Source organism: Amblyraja radiata, chromosome 2, assembly GCF_010909765.2.
Source record: "Amblyraja radiata isolate CabotCenter1 chromosome 2, sAmbRad1.1.pri, whole genome shotgun sequence".
Taxonomy (NCBI): domain Eukaryota; kingdom Metazoa; phylum Chordata; class Chondrichthyes; order Rajiformes; family Rajidae; genus Amblyraja; species Amblyraja radiata.
Window position 1 is genome coordinate 114,200,995 of NC_045957.1, and position 5,077 is coordinate 114,206,071.

The window sequence follows — 5,077 nt, forward strand, 5'->3', positions numbered from 1 at the left end:
GAAAATCGAAAGTACACAAAAATGCTGGAGAAACTCAGCGGGTGCAGCAGCATCTATGGAGCGAAGGAAATAGGCGACGTTTCGGGCCGAAACCCTTCTTCAAAGTGATGGGGGGGGGGGGGGGGGGGGGGGGGTGGAGAGGTGGGTATATTCCGCCTGGGGAGTCTGCATCTTGGGGGCATGAACATTGAATTCTCCCAATTTTGTTAGTCCTTGCTGTCTCCTCCCCTTCCTCAGCCCTCGGGCTGTCTTCTCCCATCCCTCAGCCTTCGGGCTCCTCCTCCTCCTTATTCCTTTCTTCTCCCCCCCCCCCCCCCATCAGTCTGAAGAAGGGTTTCAGCCCAAAATGTTGCCTATTTCCTTCGCTCCATTAGATGCTGCTGCACCCGCTGAGTTTCTCCAGCATTTTTGTATACCTCAGGTTTGTAGGTTAATTGGCTTGGCAAATGTAAAAATTGTCTGCAGTGGGTGTAGGATAGCGTTAATGTGCGGGGATCGCTGGTCGGCGCGGAGGGCCTGTTTCCGCGCTGCATCTCTAAACTAAACTAAACTTACAAGCTAAAGGTACGAACACTGAATTCTCCAATTTTCATTTCAGAGTCAAGTCAAGAGTCAAGAGTATTTTTTTTTAGTTTAATTTAGAGACACAGCGTGGAAACAGGCCATGCGGCCCACCGAGTCCACGCCGACCAGCGATCCCCGCATGTTAACAATACCCGGCACACACTTGGGACAATTTTACATTTATGCCAAGTCAATTAACTTAAAAGACCTGCGCGTCTTTGGAGTGTGGGAGGAAACCGAAGATCTCGAAGAAAACCCACGCAGATCAGGGGGAGAACGTGCCAATTTCGTACAGACGGCACCTTGTCTCTGGTGTTGCGCCACCGTGCTGCCCACCGGTCATATGTGCTGAAGTGGAACGATGAAATGCTTCGCAGCAGCATAACAGTCTATGGACGGAGTAAGCAAAAGATTAAAAAATAAACCAAGAAAATAAATTAAATGAATCAAAAAATACACAACATTCGTACTAAATTATCCAACAAATACCCACCCTCCATTATCATCCCTCTCATCACCGCTACTCACATGGATGCAATTTCATTTCTCCCATAATCATAATCTGACCCGCCTTTCCCCTTCTCCTCTCTCATTCCACCTATATCCCTTCCATTGGCTTCACATTTCATGCCTCTTCTAAATGAATGAATAGTTGATTGTCACATGAAACAAGTCACAGTGAAATTCTTTGCTTGCATACCCTAGGTGTGCAAATAGTCCACACCCATAGGGCACTGACAAAGTTACAGAGTGTCCCTTTGTTCTTCCCCCTCCTCCAACCTCATGGCAGTCTGCCCACACCGGTTCCTACTTTGTTCCTTCCCTCGGAAGTGGCGTCCTCACTTCCACGTGGTCCATCCTCGTCCGTCTATCGGCTCCGTCATCGACCGCCGCACCGACCTCTCCACTAACGTCGCCGGGTCCTCTATAAATCCTCCATTTTTTGAGGATGTAACTAGGAAAATGGACAAGGGAGAGCCAATGGATGTAGTGTACCTGGACTTTCAGAAAGCCTTTGTTAAGGTCCCACACAGGAGATTAGTGGGCAAAATTAGTGCACATGGTATTGGGGTAGGGTACTGACATGGATAGAAAATTAGGTGGAAGACAGGAAACAAAGAGTAGGGATTAACGGGCCCCTTTCAGACTGGCAGGCAGTGTCTAGTGGGGTACTGCAAGACTCGGTGCTGGGACCACAGCTATTTACAATATACATTAATGATTTAGATGAAGGGTTTAAAAGTAACATTAGCAATTTTGCAGATGACATAAAGCTGGGTGGCAGTGTGAACTGTGAACAGGATGCTATGAGGGTGCAGGGTGACTTAGACAGGTTGGGTGAGTGGGCAGATGCATGGCAGATGCAGTTTAATGCGGATAAATGTGAGGTTACCACTTTGCTGGCAAGAACAGGAAGGCAGATTATTATCTGAATTGTGTCAAGGTAGAAGTACAATGAGACCTTTTAGATTAGATTAGATTAGATTCGTTTTATTGTCATTCAGACCTTTCGGTCTGAACGAAATTTTGTTTCCCTGCAGTCATACATATAATTTTTAAAAATGGCAAAAACACACAATCAACACAAATTTAACATCCACCACAGTGAGTTCACCAAACACCTCCTCACTGTGGTGGAAGGCAAAATCTTAAAGTCTCTGTCTCTTCCCCCTTTGTTCTCCCTCTGCGCCGAGGCGACGGTTCAAACTCCGCGGGTGGTTGCTGCCTCCGCCGCAACTCCAGGGCCGAGTCGGGTCTCCGCCGCTGCTGCTGCTGCTGCCGCCACCGCAGCTTCTGTGCCGAGCCGGGTCTCCGCTGCTGCTGCTGCCGCCGCTAGAGCTTCGGGGCCGAGTCAGGTCTCCGCTGCTGCTGCTGCCGCCGCCGCCGCAGCTTCTGTGCCGAGCCGGGTCTCCGCTGCTGCTGCTGCCGCCGCCACAGCCTCGGGGCCGAGTCAGGTCTCCGCTGCTGCTGCTGCTGCCGCCGCTAGAGCTTCGGGGCCGAGCCGGGTCTCCGCTGCTGCTGCTGCCGCCGCCACAGCCTCGGGGCCGAGTCAGGTCTCCGCTGCCGCTGCTGTTGCAAGGACCTGGGTGTCCTTGTACATCAGTCACTGAAAGTAAGCATGCAGGTACAACAGGCAGTGAAGAAAGCTAATGGCATGTTGGCCTTCATAACAAGAGCAGTCGAGTATAGGAGCAAAGAGGTCCTTCTGCAGTTGTACAGGGCCCTGGTGAGACCACATCTGAACTATTGTATGCAGTTTTGGTCTCCAAATTTGAGGAAGGACATTCTTCCTATTGAGGAAGTGCAGCGTAGGTTCACGAGGTTAATTCCCGGGGTGGCGGGACTGTCATATGATGAAAGAATGCAGCGACTGGACTTGTATACACTGGAATTGAGAAGAATGGGAGGGATATTATTGAAACATATAAGATTATTAAAGGATTGGGCAGTGGGCAGGTGCTATAGACCTGCACGGGAAGGTAGACGCTCCCGCCCCCACGAGTCTCGTGCAGACGGGGCTCATCAGCCTGGGAAGGCAGTCCATCTAGGAGAGGGAAAACTCTGATTTAAAATCTCCACTGCCTTGTGGACATATCCAGTCATGGAAAAGGCTCCAGGAGTAAACCTCAAGAAAATCCGGAGTCGGAACCCCTAAGGCAGTTCGTCGTTGTCTACAACCTCGCTCTGGCAGCTCCTGCGACGGCGCTGGTGCCAAACTGTAACGGCCCTGCTGTTCCTTTGGATCGATCAGCGACGTGGAGAGGGGGGACGTGCTGCATGGGCACCAGCCTGTCCTCCATATGACATCGCCCAGGCTTGCATCTGACCACACATCACCTGCTAACTAGGATGCATCACCCATGGTCAGTCATGACCGAAGGGGGCCTACTGGATACACTAGATGCAGAAAACATGTTCTCGATGTTGGGGGAGTCCAGAACCAGGGGCCACAGTTTAAGAATAAGGGGCAGGCCATTTAGAACGAAGATGAGGAAATACTTTTTCACTTAGAGAGTTGTGAATCTGTGGAATTCTCTGCCATTCACTGCCAAGGCAGAGAAGCATCCGATTCTATGGATGCTTTCAAGAGAGAGTTAGATAGAGCTCTTGAAGATAGCGGAGTCAAGGGATATGGGGAGAAGGCAGGAACGGGGTACTGATTGTGGATGATCAGCCATGATCACAGTGAATGGCGGTGCTGGATTGAAGGGCCGAATGGCCTACTCCTGCACCTATTGTCTATTGACCCAGGACCTCGACGCTCGAGGGCACCGGCCTTGGCTACTCAGCGGCCCGCCAGTAGGTGTCTCTCCTTCTCCCATCTCACAGGCTTTTGTATTTTCATATTTTTTTAGTTTAAAGATAGAGCATGGAAACAGGCCCTTCAGCCCACCAAGTCCACGCTGACCAGCGATCCCCGCACACGCTGGCACTATCCTGCACACTCTAGAGAGAATTTACACTTATATAGAGCCAATTAGCCTACAAACCTGTCTTTGGAGTGTGGGAGGAAACCGGAGCACCCGGAGAACGTACAAGCTCTGCACAGACAGTACCTGTCGTCAGGATCGAACCCGGGGCTCTGGTGCTGTAAGGCAGCAACTCTACCGCTGCGCCACTGTGCCACCCAGTCTCTGGCCTTTGACCAACCATCAGTCTATCCAACCCCTCCCTCGACCCACTCAGCTGCACCCATCTACCACTTCACTGGCTTTGTCCCAGCCCCTCACCTCTCTTCTAGCTTCTTCCCCCGACTGCAGACACCCAAAACGGTGCCTCTCCATGGCCTTCAGAGATACTGCCTGACTTGCTGTGTTACTCCAGCACTTTGAGTCTTTTTTTGTAAACCAGCACCCGCACTCCTTCATGTCTACGCTCTTTCAATGCATATAGAGACATAAAGTCAGAGAGTTATACAGTGTGGAAACAGGCCCTTTGGCCCAACTCGCCTACACCAACTAACATGCCCCATCTAGTCTAGTCCCACCTGCCTGCGTTTGCCCCATATCCCTCTAAACCTGTCCAATGCCACAGAAGGCTGTGGAGGTTAAGTCAATGGATATATTTAAGGCAGAGATAAATAGATTAGTACCAGTGTCAGGGGTTATGGTGAGAAAGCAGGTGAAGGGGTTAGGGTGAAAAGATAGATCAGCCATGATTGGATGGCAGAGTAGACTTGATGGGCTGAATGGCTTAATTCTGCCCCTGTCACATATGAACTTATGAACATTTTAACTGATGCTGTTTATGGTAACAGGTCTTGCCAAGCTGGAAAGGGTGCAGAGAAGATTTACGCGGATGTTGCCAGGACTTGAGGGTTTGAACTCTTGGGAGAGGTTGAGTAGACTGGGACTTTATTGTCGAAATCTTTGCCTCAGAGGGCGGGGGAGGCCGGTTCTCTGGATATTTTCAAGTGAGAGCTAGATAGAGCTCTTAAAGATAGCGGAGTCAGGGGATATGGGGAGAAGGCAGGAACGGGGTACTGATTGGGGATGATCAACCATGATCACAT